The following is a 20,950-nucleotide window of genomic DNA, read 5'->3' as shown; positions in this document are numbered from 1 at the left end:
ACAGAGTGGGTCAGCCTGAAAAAAGTCCTCTGAATGGGAGTAATGAGTATGTATGAGAGACGAAGATTTTGTGCGGAGCCGTCTGGTTGGGAGATTGTGGCCGGAGATCCAACCCACGTGGAGAAAATGGCTGCCCCCGTAAGTCCCTCTGCTACATTTCTCTGACGTCCTAGTGGATGTTGGGAACTCCGTAAGGACCATGGGGAATAGACGGGCTCCGCAGGAGACTGGGCACTCTAAAGAAAAGATTAGGTACTATCTGGTGTGCACTGGCTCCTCCCTCTATGCCCCTCCTCCAGTTAGAATCTGTGCCCGGCCAGAGCTGGGTGCTCCTAGTGGGCTCTCCTGAGCTTACTAGTAAAAGTATTTATTAGGTTTTTTATTTTCAGTGAGCTTCTGCTGGCAACAGACTCACTGCCTCGTGGGACTAAGGGGAGAGAAGCAAACCTACCTGCTTGCAGCTAGCTTGTGCTTCTTAGGCTACTGGACACCATTAGCTCCAGAGGGTTCGAACACAGGCACCTGTCCTCGATCGTCCGTTCCCGGAGCCGCGCCGCCATCCACCTCGCAGAGCAAGAGGAACAGAAGCTTGAAGACGACGAAATCGGCGGCAGAAGACTCCTGTCTTCATTTAAGGTAGCGCATAGCACCGCAGCTGTGCGCCATTGCTCCCAGCACACTTACACACTCCGGTCACTGTATGGTGCAGGGCGCTGGGGTGGGGCGCCCTGGGCAGCAATTGAAGTACCTTTTGGCAATAAAAATACATATATACAGTCTGGCACTGTATATATGTAAAAACCCCCGCCATTTTTTTTTTTTTACACAGAAAGCGGGACAGAAGCCCGCCACTGAGGGGGCGGGGCCTTCTTCCTCAGCACACCAGCGCCATTTTCTCTTCACAGCTCCGCTAGAAGCAGCTCCCCAGGCTCTCCCCTGCAGTATCCAGGTACAAGAAGGGTAAAAAAGAGAGGGGGGGGCACATAAATTTAGGCGCAAATAAAACATATAAGGCAGCTATTGGGTAATCACTTATTATAAGTGAAAATCCCTGTGTTATATAGCGCTGTGGTGTGTGCTGGCATACTCTCTCTCTGTCTCCCCAAAGGACTTTGTGGGGTCCTGTCCTCAGTCTGAGCATTCCCTGTGTGTGTGCGGTGTGTCGGTACGGCTGTGTCGACATGTTTGAGGAGGGTTACGTGGAGGCGGAGCAAGGGCAGATAAGTGTGGTGTCGCCCCCGTCGGGGCCGACACCTGATTGGATGGATATGTGGAAGGTCTTAAACGACAATGTAAGCTCCTTACATAAAAGGTTTGATGACGCTGCAGCCTTGGAACAGCCGGGGTCTCAGCCCGCTCCTGCCCAGGCGACTCAGAAACCGTCAAGGGCTCATAAACGCCATCTATCTCAGATGGTTGACACAGATGTCGACACGGAGTCCGACTCAAGTGTCGACGATGATGAGGCACATTTACAGTCTAAAATGACCAAGACCATCCGATACATGATTATTGCAATGAAAGATGTATTACACATTTCTGAGATTAACCCTGTTAATAACAAGAGGGTTTATATGTTTGGGGAGAAAAAGCAGCCAGTAAATTTTCCCCCATCTGATGAATTAAATGAGTTATGTGAAGAAGCGTGGAGTTCCCCTGATAAGAAACTAGTGATTTCTAAGAGGTTACTGATGGCGTACCCTTTCCCGCCAACGGACAGGTTACGTTGGGAAACATCCCCTAGGGTGGACAAGGCGCTGACACGCTTATCTAAAAAGGTGGCCCTGCCGTCTCATGATACGGCCGCCCTAAAGGAGCCTGCGGATAGAAAGCAGGAAGCTATCCTGAAGTCAGTGTATACACACTCTGGTACTCTACTGAGACCTGCTATTGCTTCAGCCTGGATGTGTAGTGCTGTAGCAGCATGGACAGATACTCTGTCAGATGACATAGATTCCCTCGACAGGGATACTGTTTCTTTTTCATCCACTAGGGGTCACTGGAGTACTCTTGGGATATGGACGGCTTTAGCAGAACAAAGGCACTGAATATTTAAATTTAGAACTCTCCACCCCTCCATATCCAGTACCTCAGTGTTTTTTCTGTGCTCACAGCACTAACAAGGCTTGTGTGGAGTTCCCACACTTAGTTGAAGATTTTATTAATTTTTCATTTTAACTTTTACTTTTTTCACTTAGCACATCCCTTCCCAGTTTCTGTAAAAACATGGGTCCGGGATAGTGCCGCTGCACGGACAGCGCATGGCGTGTCGGTCCTCACAAAGAGCACCCTCACAGCCACAGGCAGCCCACTGCCTACTGCAAGAGCTGGACGGAGCTTACAGATGGAAGCCCCGTCGCAGCCATAAACTGAAGAGCTCGGAGCTTACAGATAGAAGCCCGTCGCAGGCCTCCCTACAACAAGAAAAATACAATAGTGTAATTTCCTGGCGCAAAGTTATCAGCCCAATCTAAATCCTCAACAGATCCGTCCAAATAACAGATCAAAGGGATACTCAAATAAAAATAAATGAAAGGATAGATCAAAGGCGAGATACTATCCCTATCTACTATCAAATTGGGTTCTGGCACTTTAGGCCTCCTTTTCTGGACACTCATAGGCTGTTTGTTTCCAGTGTTTTAAGCAATATTACCCATAGATTGCATTATCTCTTTTTTTCATGTTTGACGTCTGAAAGAGACTTCTGATACAGCGACTACCCCAAGGGACAACAGAACATGTGATGTATATCCAATTGTAAAGATTGTGTTATCGCCTTTGATCTATCCTTTCACTCCCTACAACAAGGTATGCTGGGGAAACGGGGCGGTCAGCGCAGGCTGCCGCCCCGCTGTGTGGGGTCAGTGTTGTAATGCCGCCCGCTCATACAGCCGCCCCAGCCGCTCCGTCCGGCCGCCCCAGCCGCTCCGTCCGGCCGCTCTGTCCGCCCGCCCCAGACGCTCCGTCAGCGCTGTATTGCATGCCAGCGCTGAGAGGGGGAGAACCGCCGCAGCTCGGCTAGCGACGCCGGAAGCCGCTACGCGCCGCTCCAGCCAGCCGACCTCCGCTGCTCTGCAAGAAATGTCCCTCGCCTCCCTGCAATGAGCTTCCCGGCGCTCCCCGCTGAGACACAGCGCTACAGGGAGTACAGGGGGAAGGGGGGGGGGGGACCTGACTGATTACAGCGCGGCTGCAAGGGAATGTAAAGGGAAAGAATAGCACTGCCATATCTATATTAATAGAGACCTATATTAAACGGCAGTCAGCAGGCAGAGCCTATATGCCTGTGATTATCACTGTATAATAGGCTATTGAGCCTATATTAACACTGGAGGCATGTATTGATTATCACTGTATAATAGGCTATTGAGCCTATATTAACACTGGAGGCATGTATAGTAGACTGCCTGTGATTATCACTGTATAATAGACTATTGAGCCTATATTAACACTGCAGCAGGTATTGTAACCTGTCCTGTGATTATCAGTGTCAGCATGGCATGGGGGCCATTTTAACCATGCTTCCTGTTTCTTCCAGTTTGTAATTCCAGAACATTCCTGCCCTACATCTCTACTCCACCGGAGGCGCAGGGGTGTTAGTGGGAATTTTGGTTCAGGTTTCACATAGGCTGGCCATGTGAACTGCATTTCGGCCATAAATATATATATATATATATATATATATATATATTACACACCTTAAGTAATAATTTTACTGAGTCGTGCAAGTGTCGGTCCTTTGGCTATTGTGTTGTCTGTCTGCATAAGGAGTAAGGCTCCAGCACAGACTAAAAATAAGTTTTACTACAATGTCTGTACATAAATCTACCACATGTTCAGTATGTTTTGTAGGTTTCCACTCCGGAAGCCGGTTCATTCCCAGATCCTATGTTAAGCATTGGCAATTCAAATAGACTCCGCTCGACAGGAGCGGTAAGATCGGAGTCTCGGAAGTTACTCCGCCAGCTCTAACGGAGGAGTCTCAGCCTTTCCAAAGGTCCAACTTCACTTTGGGTACCAGGGTGTTAATTTAAGTGGTCTTATAATTTTTCTGCTATGTTGCAGTCTGACAATTCTATGTCAAACCTCACAGCGCTAAATACGAGTGAGGAGGCCACATTAGACCAGTAGTCAGATAGTGCGGGTTTTTGACAACCATACATTGCTAATGACCAGTGAGTCAGTCTCTGAAATTTACAGAGACTAAGGAGCCTCTAACATCTAATCCGTCGTATTTACTAAACGACAGATCTTTAATGGGCTTCTTATTTAGGATATCTTACTAAGATTTAAGTCTATTTACCCGTTTCCACACAGTGACATCTAAATTGGAGAATCCGCCATTGGTGAATTCGTCTGTGTCAAACTTTATAAAGACCCAAGATACATTTGGGTCACTAGGGCGCTCTATGTATGGAAACAATGACGATCACGTTATATTTATCGTTAATCACATCTGAGAAGCTGCTGAGTATCTCTGTACAGCTTCTGCTGCCGCCTGTTAGCTCGCTTCTCGCTTTTCATCGTCGCTAGTTACAGCATGACAAGGCCAGAAGTTGTTTAGGGGAAAGTCTAATTTCCCGCCATTGCCTCCTCCGGTATCAAGACGGAAATACTCTGGTCCGGTGTTTAAAGCCTTTAGACTTCAGTCTTTTCAAGGATGTGGTAAGTCACGCCTTGTAACGCCAGGGCGCTAAAGTCACCAACAAGCCAGTGGCTTGACGGGCTCCCAGCCCATCTCGGATTTCCAATTGTGGGAGCGCGCCTTTACACGTTACATTTACCGGGTTTCCAGGCATCCACTCATGGATGTATCCGCTATTTAGGGTTAAAAGAAAGCTGTCTCCCGCCACTGCGGTTTTTCAAGGCAGGACTGCCTCTGTCGGACGACAAGAAGGCGTTTTGGCAGGTTGCCATTCAGTCTCTGCTGGATTCAGCAGTTTTTAATTCCAGGCCTGGTACACCAACAAGGTAAGGGTTATTATTCACGTCCGTTTGTGGTACCGAAGTCAGAGGGCTCCGTCACAGTCTCAATCAGTATGTCACTTACTACAGATTGAAGATGGAATTTCTGCGGTCAGTATTTGCATATTTGGAGCCACAAGATTGCATGATTGCGCTTGATCTCCAGGATGCGTAATTACACATTCCGGTTTGGTCACCTCATCACAGGTTCTTGCGTTTTGCAATACGCCACAACCATTAACAGTTTCAGGCTCTACCGTTTGGCCTCTTGTCAGCGCCTCGGGTATTCACCAAAGTGATGTTTGTGATGATAGCTCATCTCAGATCCCTGGCAGTGACAATCGTTCCATACTTAGACGATCTGCTCATAAGAGCTCCGTCTCAACAGATGGTCCTCCTACTTGCGCTGCTAACGTACACCACGGTTGCAGTGTCAACTTCAAAAAAATCGCATCTAATTCCGTCTCAACGACTTCAATTCCTAGGTATGATTCCAAATACGGTAAATCAAAGAATTTACCTACTACACCAGAAAGTACAGATTATACGCCATCTGGTACAATTAGTGCTCAAGCCACGCACACTGGCCCTCATTCCGAGTTGTTCGCTCGGTATTTTTCATCGCATCGCAGTGAAAATCCGCTTAGTACGCATGCGCAATGTTCGCACTGCGACTGCGCCAAGTAACTTTACTATGATGAAAGTATTTTTACTCACGGCTTTTTCTTCGCTCCGGCGATCGTAATGTGATTGACAGGAAATGGGTGTTACTGGGCGGAAACACGGCGTTTCAGGGGCGTGTGGCTGAAAACGCTACCGTTTCCGGAAAAAACGCAGGAGTGGCCGGGGAAACGGTGGGAGTGCCTGGGCGAACGCTGGGTGTGTTTGTGACGTCAACCAGGAACGACAAGCACTGAAATGATCGCACAGGCAGAGTAAGTCTGGAGCTACTCTGAAACTGCTAAGTAGTTAGTAATCGCAATATTGCGAATACATCGGTCGCAATTTTAAGAAGCTAAGATTCACTCCCAGTAGGCGGCGGCTTAGCGTGTGTAACTCTGCTAAATTCGCCTTGCGACCGATCAACTCGGAATGAGGGCCACTATCGGTACATTTGTGTATTCCCCTATTAGGAACAATGATGGGCTTTCGAAGCGCTTCAGTTCGAAGGTTTTCACTCGCGTCCATTTCAACAGCAGTGGTCGCCCTCACATAGGCAGATTCCCCACAGGGTGTGGTTGTCGCCAGGGGCGAGGTTGTCTCTACTCTGGGCGAGAGTCTCAGAGGTTGGGGAGTTGTAGTTTAAAATGGTCATCGACAGGGTCTCTAGACGGACACACGACAGATTACTGTCTATAAATGTCCTGGAACTCCGTGCAATGTACAATGCACTACATGCTTCGCTCTCAGACTGTCCAAGTGCAGTCACACAACGCGACGGCAGTCGCATACACAACAACCATGGAGGAACGAGAAGCCGCATGGCAAGGCGGGCAGTAGCTCGAATCCTCAATTGCCCAGAATACCACAAGGTGATATTGTCGACTGGGTTCATTCCGGGAGTGGACAACTGCTAGGCGGATGATCTCAGCCGTCGGGATTCTCATCCAGGAGACTGGGCATTAAATCCAGAGGTGTTTCACATGTTGGTCCACAGGTGGGGTTACCCTCAGGTGGACCTGAGGGCATTTCGCCACAATTACAAACGCCCCAGTATGTGTCCAGAACGACAGATCCAAGGGCAGTGGCGGTGGACGCTCTCACATTCGCGTGGCCGTACAGCCTCGTGTATCTATTTCCACCGTTTTCCGCTGCTCTCTCAGTTGCTAAAACGGATCAAAAGAGAGTCCGTCACAGTCATACTAGTGATGCCTCATTGGTCTCGCAGAGCTTGGTTCTCGAATCTCCGCGGACTACTCGCAGACGATCTTTGCCCGCTCCTACTATGTCCAGACCTGTTACAACAGGGTCCGTTCTTTTACCCCTATTTAGTGCGGCTGCGTTTGACGGGGTGGTTGTTGAGACCGCCCTCTTAAGAAGAGGGCATTACAGTATCGGTATACCAACCATGTTACGAGCTAGGAAGCCGGTTACGGCAGCTCATTATTACAGAATTTGGCGTGCCTATGTAGGTTGGTGTGAAGCTCAGAAGTTTCCGACATCATCTTTCAAGTTATCCCGTCTTCTGTTATTTTTACAGACGGGGTTGGATGGAGGACTGCGTTTATCTACACTAAAGGTGCAGGTATCTGCGTTGTCAATTTATTTTCAAAGACGATTGGCGCTATGGCCGTCGGTACACACTTTTCGGCAGGGTGTCCTCAGAGTACAGCCTCCATTTATTCCACCTACAGCGCCATGGGACTTGAATCTGGTTTTAGATTTCTTACAGTCTTCATATTTTGAACCCTTACAGCAAGTGGATATTAAGTTTCTCACTTAGAAAACGATTTTTCTTCTAGCCTTAGCTTCGGCAAGGCGTTTTTCAAATTTGGGTGCCTTGTCATCCAAGCCACCGTATTTGGTGTTTCCTGATGACAGAGCGGAACTTCGGACGAATCCCGATTTCTTACCAAAGCTAGTGTCATCTTTTCACATCAATCAACCAATAGTAGTTCCTGTGTTGACAGCACATTCTGGAACTCTGAATGTGGTACGCGCATTACGCGTTTATGTGTCCCGAACGTCTACAGTTCGTAATACGGATAGGTTGTTTGTTTCTTTATAATGCTGCCAAGTGGGGTTGGCCAGCTTCTCATCAGACCTTATCCAGATGGATACAACTGACTATACGTCAGGCTTACCTTAAGGCTAGGTTACAGTCGCCTACATCAGTAATAGCTCATCCCACAGGTTCTGTGGGAACGTCATGGGCAGCGGGTCGTGGAGCTTCTACGACGCAGCTTGACCGTGCGGCTACATGGTCTTCAGTGCACACGTTTGTGCGCTTTTACAAGTTTGATACGTTTGCGGCATCAGCATTTAGCTTTGGCCGCCTAGTGTTACAGGTGTCAAACAGCTCTCCCGCCCACGGGGGAAGCTTTGGTACGTCCCAAGAGTACTCCAGTGACCCCTAGTGGATGAAAAAGAAAATTGGATTTTGGTACTTACCAGGTAAATCCTTTTCTTTGAATCCATAAGGGGCACTGGACGCCCACTCAGAGCAGTTTTACCTGGGTTGTATTAAGCTCAGGGGATCTTATGGTAACACATTTTCACCGACTGGTTCAAATTAAAAGGTTCTATCGGTTATGGTGTCAACTGTTTAGTTGTCAGTAACGTTATGTGTCAACTTTGTTGTTGTCCGTTATGTTATAGGAATTCTCCATTGTTAACCTCTCTATAGTTCCTGTTCGGCTCAGTAAAAAACACTGAGGTACTCGGGGATATGGAGGGGTGGAGAGTTCTAAATTTAAATATTCAGTGCCTTTGTTCTGCTAAAACCGTCCATATCCCAAGAGTACTCCAGTGCCCTCTATGGATTCAAAGAAAAGGATTTACCTGGTAAGTACCAAAATCCTATTTTTGCTAACCCTGGGCCATATAAAAGACGTCGTCTTATATATGCGGGATGCTCAGAGGGACATTTGCCTGCTGGGCTCTAGAATTAATGCTATGTCCATTTCTGCCAGTAGGGTCTTATGGACTCGGCAATGGACAGGAGATGCTGATTCTAAAAAACACATGGAGGTTTTGCCTTATAAGGGTGAGGAATTGTTTGGGGACGGTCTATCGGACCTCGTGTCCACAGCGACAGCTGGAAAGTCGACTTTCTTGCCTCAGGTTTCCTCACAGCCTAAGAAAGCACCGTATTATCAAATGCAGTCCTTTCGTTCTCAGAAAGGCAAGAGGGTCAGGGACGCATCCTTTCTTGCCAGAGGCAGGGGTAGAGGTAAGAAGCTGCACCATGCAGCCAGTTCCCAGGAACAAAAGTCCTCCCCTGCTTCCACTAAGTCCACCGCATGACGTTGGGGCTCCACAGGCGGAGCCAGGTGCGGTGGGGGCGCGTCTCCGAAACTTCAGCAACCAGTGGGTTCGCTCACAGGTGGATCTCTGGGCTGTACAAATTGTATCTCAGGGATACAAGCTGGAATTCGAAGCGACTCCCCCCCGCCGTTACCTCAAATCAGCCTTGCCAGCTTCCCTCATGGAAAGGGAGGTAGTACTGGCGGCAATTCACAAGCTGTACCTCCAGCAAGTGATTATTCCACAATGTTTGTGGTACCGAAACCGGACGGTTCGGTGAGACCCATTCTGAATTTAAAATCCTTGAACACTTATATAAAGAAATTCAGGTTCAAAATGGAATCGCTCAGAGCGGTTATTGCAAGCCTGGAAGAGGGGGATTTTATGGTGTCGCTGGACATCAAGGATGCTTACTTGCATGTCCCCATTTACCCACTTCACCAGGAGTACCTCAGGTTTGTGGTACAGGACTGTCATTACTAGTTCCAGACGTTGCCGTTTGGCCTGTCCACGGCACCGAGGATATTTACCAAGGTAATGGCCGAAATGATGATACTCCTTCGGAAGAAGGGAGTTATAGTTATCCCGTACTTGGACGATCTCCTCATAAAGGCGAGGTCCATAGAGCAGTTGTTGATCAGCGTAGCACTCTCTCAGGAAGTGTTGCAACAGCACGGCTGGATTCTGAATGTTCCAAAGTCGCAGCTGATTCCTACGACGCGTCTGCTTTTCCTGGGCATGATTCTGGACACAGAACAGAAGAAGGTGTTTCTCCCGGTGGAGAAGGCCCAGGAATTAGCATCTCTGGTCAGGGACCTCCTGAAACCAAAACAGGTATCCTGGGAAAGATGGTGGCGTCATACGAAGCCATTCCCTTTGGCAGGTTCCATGCAAGGATCTTTCAGTGGGATCTGTTGGAAAAGTGGTCCAGATCGCATCTTCAGATGCATCGGCTGATCACTCTGTCCCCAAGGGCCAGGGTGTCTCTTCTGTGGTGGCTGCAGAGTGCTCACCTGCTCGAGGGCCGCAGGTTTGGCATACAGGACTGGGTCCTGGTGACCATGGATGCAAGCCTCCGAGGATGGGGGGGCAGTCACTCAGGGAAGAAACTTCCAAGGGCTGTGGTCAAGTCTGGAGACTTCTCTACACATAAATATACTGGAACGAAGGGCCATTTACAACGCCCTGAGTCAAGCAGAGCCCCTGCTTCGAAACCGGCCAGTGCTGATTCAGTCAGACAACATCACGGCGGTCGCCCATGTAAACCGCCAGGGCGGCACAAGAAGCAGGATGGCAATGGCGGAAGCCACAAAGATTCTTCGGTGGGCGGAGAATCACGTGCAAGCACTGTCAGCAGTGTTCATTCCGGGAGTGGACAACTGGGAAGCAGACTTCCTCAGCAGACACGACCTCCACCCGGGAGAGTGGGGACTTCATCAAGAAGTCTTCACACAGATTGCAAAGCGATGGGAACTGCCACAGGTGGACATGATGGCGTCCCGCCTCAACAAAAAGCTAAAAAGATATTGCGCCAGGTCAAGGGACCCTCAGGCGATAGCTGTGGACGCCCTAGTGACACCGTGTGTGTACCATTCGGTATATGTGTTTCCTCCTCTTCCTCTCATACCCAAGTGTGGCCGGAGAGCCCCAGCCACGAGGCAAATGGCCGCCGCAGCACTGAAGGGGTTAACCCCCTAGTGCCCGGCGCCATTTTAAAAGGACAAAGGGCGCTTGGCGCCAGATTTGAACTGTGTTGGGCGCTAGGCGCCGTGTTGTATAAAATGTTTAAAAACTGTATTTTATATGTGCCGTGGTCCCGGACCGCTCCGGAGACCACGGCAGTGAGGACAGCCCCCGGCCCGCTCAGCAGAGTGTGCGCGCGGGGGGAGAGGGCAGCCGCTGACCGCCGGAGTCCGGGAGCTCCGCTCCCGGCAGCGGTCGGTGCAGCCCCGGGCGCACTGGAGTGTGCGCGCCGGGGAGAAGGGAGAGCCGCCGCTGGGGGCCGGGAGCTCTGCTCCCGGCGCCTCAGCCCAGCACGGATGGCCAGCCGCAGCAGCCGGGACGGACGTCCCGGGCTGCTAGCCGGCGAGGGGGGGGGGGGGGGGGGGCGCCGCTGCGGCGAGGACACTTACAATCAGCGCCGCATACAGGGGACCGGGCTAGCCGGCTCCCTGCGCGGCGAGGCCACCACAGGCGCCGCTCATGGGGGACCGGGCTAGCCGGCTCCCTAGCGGCGTGGGTGTAATTAGGATGGTGAGCGCTGGGGTCCGGGAGCTACGCTCCCGGCGCCTCAGCGCTGAAACAAGCCAGAGTCACGGCGGCCGGGACAAGTGTCCCGGGCCGCCGGGCTTCGGTACAGGGGGGTGCGCCGCTGCGTGCGGCGAGGCCACGGAGTTAGTGCCACACTTGGGGGACAGGGAGAGCCAGCTCCCTGGACCCCAGTGGCAGGCAGGCTGGAGGGTGGGGGAAGCCAGCCCCATACCTCCAGCACTGAGAGAGCCCTAGCAGCCAGGCTGCAGGGCTAGGGGAGCCAGAACAGACAGGGTCTTAGCAGCCAGGCTGCAGGACTAGGACAGTATTCCACAAACCAGACATTGTGTAAAATAATAGAAAGTACAGTGTGTTGTAAGGCACTGCAGTGCCTAGGTATGTGGAGCCTGTGCAGGCTCAGAGTGTATTTAAATGTATAAACATGTACAGTGTGATTTAAATGTAATGTATTTAAAGGTAAATTGCACTTACTTGATTGTGTGTCCCAGGAGGGGGGAATCCATGGCTGTGCAGGCTGATGGATTCTCCCAGACCTTTTCCCCAAAAACGGAATGCTTTCCCATCCAGCCTCACATTTCTAAGGGGCACAGGGAGAAAGAGAAGCAGCTCAGCTATGAAACAAGCTGAGTGGTTTCTTGGAGCTCCATGGAGATCACCCGTAGTGGCCTCGAGACCTGGACCGGGGAGCCAGGCTGCCCAGCTCTGGAGCCCAAATCCAGGCTGCAGCCAGTGGGCTAGGTCCCGGGCAGGTTTCTGGAAGTCAGTTTAGGAAGGAAAACTTTCCCCCAGCCAGACTGAACGGCACCGGGGAGTATCCTGATTCTCCAAGGTGGGAGAGTCAAAGGAGACCGACCACTCCCCACTGTCCATAAGGGACAATGTTAGATGTGCATGTGACCAAGGCATGCACAGCTCATGGGTAAACATTGATTGGTTGTGCACCACAGGGCGGGCTTACCCCCTGTGGTAAGGGGTCTTGGAGAGGGATAAAAGGAGGGCAGTTGGCCCATAGGAGTGTGTATTATTCCATCTTATTCTGCTGAAAACATCTGATTGTATGCTGTTACCCCTAGCAATAGGGAGGAGCCTTTTTAAAGGTTATTGAGCAATAAACATCTTTGCCTCAAGAAGACTGCTTCATCTTGTGACCAACAGGGTTAGGCCAAACCTAGCCCCGTCCTCCGGCTGTCCAGGGAAGCACCTAGCATCTCCAAGCTCCGCCTTCCGCCAGCTACCGGTAGAGGCCTAGCAAGTGGCTAGTGGGGATTCGTCAGCACCACACAGCTGTGGTAAGGCAGTGCGTCGGCACATACAGAGCAGAACCGTGGTTCCAAACGCCACGGCAGGTTAGGAGTTTGGTGGTGGCAGCGAGAACCCGCCCACAACGCAGTGGGTGGAGTCAGTACCAGGCGGTTACTGACGGTAAGCGGGAATCCCCTATGTGGTCAGGCCTCGTGCGGCTTGACCTTCCAATCTGTGCGCAGTCAACGGGACGCGAAAGCGGCGAGTGCTTTCGTACGGTACCGTCCTGTCACAGAAATTGGTGGCATAGTGGTGGGATATTCCCAGGCGGCTTTTCATCACCCGATTGGATAAGCCGAGTTACTCAGGAGAGGAGTAACTGCAGCGCAGGAGAACGCACAAGATGGCGGAATTCAGCGGAATGTCCAAGGAGGATCTGGAGATCGTATGCCAGGGGAAGGGTGTGGATATCCCTTCCAACGCGTCCAGAAGCGTCATGAAGGCGGCGCTCAGGAGCGTGGAGGAGTCTCATCGGGCGGAGGTGGAAAGCACTGACGGCGTCAGCATCGCAGAGGACGGCCCAACAGTGGACCTTCGTAAGGAACCGGTGAGATCCCGCCCTCTCTCACAGCAGCAATGTTTCCCAGCAATCCCTAGCAGGGCCAGGATCCCAACGTCCCAGGGGGGGGCGGCCCGGATACCCTAGCAGATCGGCTAGCGGAATTGGGGGAAAGGGCAACGGAGCAAGAGCGCTTGATCATCATCCAGATGTGGCGTGATGAGCGGGCACCACAGGCCGTGGTACCCCGGGAGCCGTTGTCAGCTGTTGTACACAGATCAGGACGTATACAGTTTGCCAAGTTTGCAGACAGTGATGGGAACATTGATGGACATTTGCAAGTTTTTGAAAGGACTTGTAAACTACACGATCTACCCAAGTCAGAGTGGGTGAGACACCTTGTGCCCACTCTGCATGGAGAGGCCTTGGAGGCCTATCGAGGAGTGGCCACGGAGGACTGTGGGAACTACGACAAAGTCGCAAAGGCCCTCCTCCAGCGATTCTTCATCACTCCAGAGTCTTACAGGAAGAAGTTCAGAGACTTGCCCAAGAATCCTAGCAGCACCCATGAGCAGTTCGCCACCCAGCTGCGGCAGTACGTGGTGAAGTGGGTGAAGGATTCGGAAGCCACTATATGGGACGCACTGATCGACCTGATCTGCAGGGAGCAGTTCTACCGCAGGTGCGCCCAAGAAGTGAAGGAGTGGGTGCTAGATCGGGAGCCACCCAGCTTAAAAATGGCTGCCCAATTAGCCGACAAATATATGGCAATTCGGCCACGGGGGCAGAAGCGCCCCGCCAGCAGCCAGCTCCAACAGACTGTACCACCAAGGGGACCACCCTCTTCAGCTCATCACCCCCAAAGACAAGCATCTTCCAACCCGGGTGCTCTTGGCCAGCAACCGCACCGCAGCGTCCCTGCAACTGATCAGAGATCATCGGTGCCACGACTGGAGAAGAAGTGCTACGGCTGTGGGAAAATCGGACATCTGAGGATGAACTGTCCTGCATCCCAAGCACCCCAGACTCGTGCCCCAAATCCGAGTGCTGGAGCCCGGATCGCTTGTTTGTCGAGAGGAGATGAGCCTACAGAGACTGTTCCCCCTCCAGTCAGTCCGATGGAGTGTGGCGAGAGACAGGTGCACTCTGCGGAGAGAGTCACCTGCATGGCCAAACAGCCCCTACACAACATGTGGAGGCACCTGCAGCCAGTCCACGTGGGACCCCTGCAGGGAGAAGGCCTAAGAGACTCTGGGGCCTCAATCACTGTGGTGAGCCCCCACCTTATAGATCCTGCTGCAGTATTGCAGGGTCGCACTGCCACGGTCACCCTGGCAGAAGGAACAGAGAAAGCGGTTCCCATGGCAAGAGTCTACCTGGACTGGGGAGCTGGACCAGAGTTGCGAGAAGTTGCCGTCATGGATGGTCTCCCAACTGATGTGGTCCTAGGAAATGATCTGGGTGGTGGGATCGTCACTATGTTTGTTGGCGCCATTCCCCGGAGTCAAGTTCCAAAACCACCGTTGACATCAGCTACTCCAGCACAGCCCAGCCCAGAGGAAAAGACTACAGCTGCTAGACAACTGTCAGCACAGCCAACCACCGCATCAACCAGCCCAGAGGAAAAGATTACAGCGGCTAGATCAGAACATCGACCCCGCATGCCTTTTGCCTCTGGTATGCCCACGTCTACTAGCAACGCAGAGGATGTCGGTTCCAGCTCGTTTGATCCTGTGGGGGTGCCCAATGATGCTCCTGACCCAAGTGGTTTGCCAACTCCGGCGGTGAGTATGAGAAACCACACTGATTTATCCATGACTGACCCCTACCAGACTGACCCTAGTAGTCCCCACCTAGATCCCCCTGTAGAGTGTCCCAATTTAGGAGAGATTGAGGGCCACAGGCAGGAGTTTAGGGAGGCTCAACTCTCTGACCCATCCCCGAAAGGCATGAGGCGCCACTCTGGCAGCGGCCTTGACAGGGTTGGGGCAGGAAGTTTGTCCTGGCGGGAAGGGTTAAGGTACAGGGTAGCCAGGAAAGTGGGAGGGGATAGACCAGATAGGGAATGTGTCCAACTGGTCCCCCCAGGGAACTTTCCTGCGCAACCGGTGTCGGTTGCCAGTGAAACCCCTTTGGACAGTAACCCGGAGACAGACCGTACCCTGAAGTGCCTGACACAGAGCTTACCCTTGTCTGGAATGTCGGATGACGCCCAGACCAACTGTAAGGCTGGTGCCATGCGTTGGCAGCCGGGGCACTCCAGCGGTTGTGTTGTCTCTGGGCCTCTGCCCATAGGAGAACCCTTGCAGCAAGTTGCTGTGGACATAGCAGGTCCCCTGCCTGTGCGCAGTAGATCGGGGAAGACACGCAGCCTCCCTGTAGTGGATGCCACACAGGATCCAGAGGCTGGTGGTCTGGCCGCCATCACTGTGGCACAGGTAGCGGACGAGGAGGAAGGAGTAGGCCTAGGTGACAGGGTAGGTTTCCCGAGTCATAGGTCGACGGAGGAGGATTGGAGGGCAGGTCTGACAGTTAGGGCAGACAGTTGCCAGATAGGTATGACGGAGGTGCAGTGCCTGGGGCACCATGTGGGAGGAGACAGGGGTAGGCCCAAACCAGAGGGGGTGGAGGCAACCAGAGGCCGTCCCCGACCCACATCACCCAGACCGGTACTGACCTTAGAACCTGTAAGGCCCTACGGACACGTTGTCATTGACTTTAGTCCTGTAGTGAACCCCTTGACAGAGATGGCTAGGAAGGGCATTCCCAAGTCAGTGGACTTTGCACCCGCTTGCGAGTTGGCATTCCAGTCATTGAAGGAGGCTCGGGTACCCGCTCCAGTGCTGATGGCGCACATTCTTGACCAGGACTGTGTGTTACGAACTATTGCACCACTGCACGGACTGGGAGCAGTACCGAGCCAGAAAGAGCCATATGGGCAGGAGCACCCTGTGGCCTGGTTGAGCAGTATACTGCTATTGTGGGAGGTGGGGTATGCCACAATTGGGACACCGTGGGTGGCACTTGTTTGTAACCGGCCCCCCACCGTGGTGACTTACCACCTACCGGTTAGGTGGCTGCAACCTACCTTGGGGGAATTGGACAGACTTTTGTGGTGGAGCCTTGAACTTGGACTTCAGGTGGACTATTTGAACATTGTGCACCCACGAAGAGAGGCCCACTACACTATGGATGAACTGTCTAGGCCAGAGCCTACACCCCCCAGGTAGCGTCCCCTTCACCCCAACGGACTGCGGGACCAGGACCCAAATCGTTGGGACATGGGTCCCTGGTTGACCCGCTTGAATGGGGGGGGAGGAGTGTGGCCGGAGAGCCCCAGCCACGAGGCAAATGGCTGCCGCAGCACTGAAGGGGTTAACCCCTAGTGCCCGGCGCCATTTTAAAAGGACAAAGGGCGCTTGGCGCCAGATTTGAACTGTGTTGGGCGCTAGGCGCCGTGTTGTATAAAATGTTTAAAAACTGTATTTTATATGTGCCGTGGTCCCGGACCGCTCCGGAGACCACGGCAGTGAGGACAGCCCCCGGCGCGCTCAGCAGAGTGTGCGCGCCGGGGGAGAGGGCAGCCGCTGACCGCCGGAGTCCGGGAGCTCCGCTCCCGGCAGCGGTCGGTGCAGCCCCGGGCGCACTGGAGTGTGCGCGCCGGGGAGAAGGGAGAGCCACCGCTGGGGGCCGGGAGCTCTGCTCCCGGCGCCTCAGCCCAGCACGGGTGGCCAGCCGCAGCAGCCGGGACGGACGTCCCGGGCTGCTAGCCGGCGAGGGGGGGGGGTGCGCCACAGCCCGGCTCCCCGCCGGACGCTGCGGCGAGGGCACTTACAATCAGCGCCGCATACAGGGGACCGGGCTAGCTGGCTCCCTGCGCGGCGAGGCCACCACAGGCGCCGCTCATGGGGGACCGGGCTAGCCGGCTCCCTAGCGGCGTGGGTGTAATTAGGATGGTGAGCGCTGGGGTCCGGGAGCTACGCTCCCGGCGCCTCAGCGCTGAAACAAGCCAGAGTCACGGCGGCCGGGACAAGTGTCCCGGGCTGCCGGGCTTCGGTACAGGGGGGTGCGCCGCTGCGTGCGGCGAGGCCACGGAGTTAGTGCCACACTGGGGGGACAGGGAGAGCCAGCCCCATACCTCCAGCACTGAGAGCCCTAGCAGCCAGGCTGCAGGGCTAGGGGAGCCAGAACAGACAGGGTCCTAGCAGCCAGGCTGCAGGACTAGGACAGTATTCCACAAACCAGACATTGTGTAAAATAATAGAAAGTACAGTGTGTTGTAAGGCACTGCAGTGCCTAGGTATGTGGAGCCTGTGCAGGCTCAGAGTGTATTTAAATGTATAAACATGTACAGTGTGATTTAAATGTAATGTATTTAAAGGTAAATTGCACTTACTTGATTGTGTGTCCCAGGAGGGGGGAATCCATGGCTGTGCAGGCTGATGGATTCTCCCAGACCTTTTCCCCAAAAACGGAATGCTTTCCCATCCAGCCTCACATTTCTAAGGGGCACAGGGAGAAAGAGAAGCAGCTCAGCTATGAAACAAGCTGAGTGGTTTCTTGGAGCTCCATGGAGATCACCCGTAGTGGCCTCGAGACCTGGACCGGGGAGCCAGGCTGCCCAGCTCTGGAGCCCAAATCCAGGCTGCAGCCAGTGGGCTAGGTCCCGGGCAGGTTTCTGGAAGTCAGTTTAGGAGGGAAAACTTTCCCCCAGCCAGACTGAACGGCACCGGGGAGTATCCTGATTCTCCAAGGTGGGAGAGTCAAAGGAGACCGACCACTCCCCACTGTCCATAAGGGACAATGTTAGATGTGCATGTGACCAAGGCATGCACAGCTCATGGGTAAACATTGATTGGTTGTGCACCACAGGGCGGGCTTACCCCCTGTGGTAAGGGGTCTTAGAGAGGGATAAAAGGAGGGCAGTTGGCCCATAGGAGTGTGTATTATTCCATCTTATTCTGCTGAAAACATCTGATTGTATGCTGTTACCCCTAGCAATAGGGAGGAGCCTTTTTAAAGGTTATTGAGCAATAAAGATCTTTGCCTCAAGAAGACTGCTTCATCTTGTGACCAACAGGGTTAGGCCAAACCTAGCCCCGTCCTCCGGCTGTCCAGGGAAGCACCTAGCGTCTCCAAGCTCCGCCTTCCGCCAGCTACCGGTAGAGGCCTAGCAAGTGGCTAGTGGGGATTCGTCAGCACCACACAGCTGTGGTAAGGCAGTGCGTCGGCACATACAGAGCAGAACCGTGGTTCCAAACGCCACGGCAGGTTAGGAGTTTGGTGGTGGCAGCGAGAACCCGCCCACAACGCAGTGGGTGGAGTCAGTAACAGGCGGTTACTGACGGTAAGCGGGAATCCCCTATGTGGTCAGGCCTCGTGCGGCTTGACCTTCCAATCTGTGCGCAGTCAACGGGACGCGAAAGCGGCGAGTGCTTTCGTACGGTACCGTCCTGTCACACCAAGGTACTGAGAATAGTAAGAAAGAGAGGAATAAGAACAATACTCATTGTTCCGGATTGGCCAAGAAGGACTTGGTACCCGGAACTGCAAGAAATGCGCACAGAGGACCCATGGCCTCTGCCTCTCAGACAGGACCTGCTGCAACAAGGGCCCTGTCTGTTCCAAGACTTACCGCGGCTGCGTTTGACGGCTTGGCGGTTGAACGCCAGATCCTAGCGGAAAAAGGCATTCCGGATGAAGTTATTCCTACGCTGATAAAGGCTAGGAAGGACGTGACAGCAAGGCATTATCACCGTATATGGCGAAAATATGTTGCTTTGTGTGCGGTCAGTACGACCCCCACAGAGGAATTCCAGCTGGGTCGATTTCTGCACTTCCTACAGTCAGGGGTGACTATGGGCCTAAAATTGGGGTCCATAAAGGTCCAGATTTCGGACCTATCCATTTTCTTTCAAAAAGAACTGGCTTCACTGCCTGAGGTTCAGACGTTTGTTAAGGGAGTGCTGCATATTCAGCCCCTTTTGTGCCACCAGTGGCACCCTGGGATCTTAACGTTGTGTTGGATTTCCTGAAATCCCACTGGTTTGAGCCACTTAAGACCGTGGAACTAAAGTTTCTCACGTGGAAAGTGGTCATGCTGTTGGCCTTAGCATCGGCTAGGCGTGTGTCGGAATTGGCGGCTTTGTCATGTAAAAGCCCATATCTGATCTTCCATATGGACAGGGCAGAACTGAGGACTCGTCCCCAATTTCTCCCAAAGGTGGTATCGTTTCATTTGAACCAACCTATTGTGGTGCCTGCGGCTACTCGGGACTTGGAGGACTCCAAGTTGCTGGACATAGTCAGGGCTTTGAAAATATATGTTTCCAGAACGGCTGGAGTCAGGATGACTGACTCGCTATTCATCCTGCATGCACCCAACAAGCTGGGTGCTCCTGCTTCAAAGCAAACTATTGCTCGCTGGATCTGTAGCACGATTCAGCTGGCTCATTCTGCGGCTGGATTGCCGCATCCAAAATCAGTAAAATCAGGATTTTGGTACTTACCGATAAATCCCTTTCTCCGATTCCACAGGGGCCACTGAAGCGTAGTTACAATGGGGAAATTGTAGGCAGTAATTGGGAGCTGGCACTTTAAAATTCTCACACTGTGGCTAGCTCCTCCCCTACTATCTCCCCTCCAAGCCAGTCTACGTAAAACTGTGCCCGAGGAGAGCTGGAATAAACAAACCGTAAGGTAGAGGAGGTTAATGAAGCCCTGTAAACCAGGATAACACAAACCAAACCTGGAACAGAACCTAACAAACAACCGGCTAGCCCGAACTCAACAAGCAGTCATATGGTGATCTGCAAACCGTTAAGCAAAAAACAAGGAGGAACAGCGCTGGGCGGGCGTCCAGTGGCCCCTGTGGAATCGGAGAAAGGGATTTATCGGTAAGTACCAAAATCCTGATTTCTCCTTCATCCACTAGGGGCCACTGGAGAGTAGTTACAATGGGGACGTCCCAGAGCTCCCAAAACGGGTGGGAGAGCGCTGAAAGTCCTGTAAAACCGCTCGGCCAAACTGTGATGCAGAGGCCGCAAAAGTGTCAAACCTGTAGAATTTGACAAAACGAATGTCGGTCCAACCAAGTAGCCGCCCGACATAAAGTATTCATGGGGACCCCACGGGCAGCTGCCCACGAAGGTCCCACAACGCGTGTAAAGTGCGCTGAAATGGAAAACGGAGGCTCCCGAGCAACCGCCAAGAAGACTGTCTGATGGTCAGATGTATCCAGCAGCTCAGCATATGCTGGGATCCCGGCTATTTAGTACGGGAGCATCGTACAGAACAAAGAAGAAAAACCCTTCGTCGAATAGCCTAAGACCTCTGTAGAGAGAGTTGGCGAGCCCTGACAACAGTCAAAGAGGACTGAAAAACACTAGTGGCAGATTTATATGAAAAACGGACATCCCCTTTGGAAGAAACGACCGCTGAGGCCGAAGCTCAGCCGGGGGAGTTGCCAATAGAGTACTCCCTGAAAGAGAGCCCGTACTTACGGACGCCAGGCTAATCTCTTCTGGAAGAAAACTGAAAAAGGCAGAGACCTAAAATTCAGGTCAATGTGGTTTGAAGCGCAGCGGAGCAAAACCTCCCAGAGAAACCAAAGATGACGGCTGAATGGTAACTGAAAGAAGGGGAAAACCCCTTTTATCCTTATTATGTCCCATACAATTTTCCAAAAGTGGCAAAAGCGAGAAGAGGTAACAGACTTCTGAAATCGGGGCCCAGTAGGCCTAACCGAACTAAGGAACTCCTCCCTTCTGAGGTCTCGTGAACAGTCACACGGTTAAATGAAACCAGTGTAAGATTGAACAAAGAAAAAGGACCCTGTTGAAGTAGACAGTCCAGTCGAGGTAGGAGCCAAGGCTCCTCTACTGACAACAGGTGTAGCCGTATCTTCAAGTCATGGGTGGCCCAACCAGAGCCACCGAGAGGACTAGC

This window comes from Pseudophryne corroboree, chromosome 3, assembly GCF_028390025.1.
Source record: "Pseudophryne corroboree isolate aPseCor3 chromosome 3, aPseCor3.hap2, whole genome shotgun sequence".
In the NCBI taxonomy this organism is placed as follows: Eukaryota; Metazoa; Chordata; class Amphibia; order Anura; family Myobatrachidae; genus Pseudophryne; species Pseudophryne corroboree.
Note: the sequence above shows the minus strand (reverse complement) of the source record.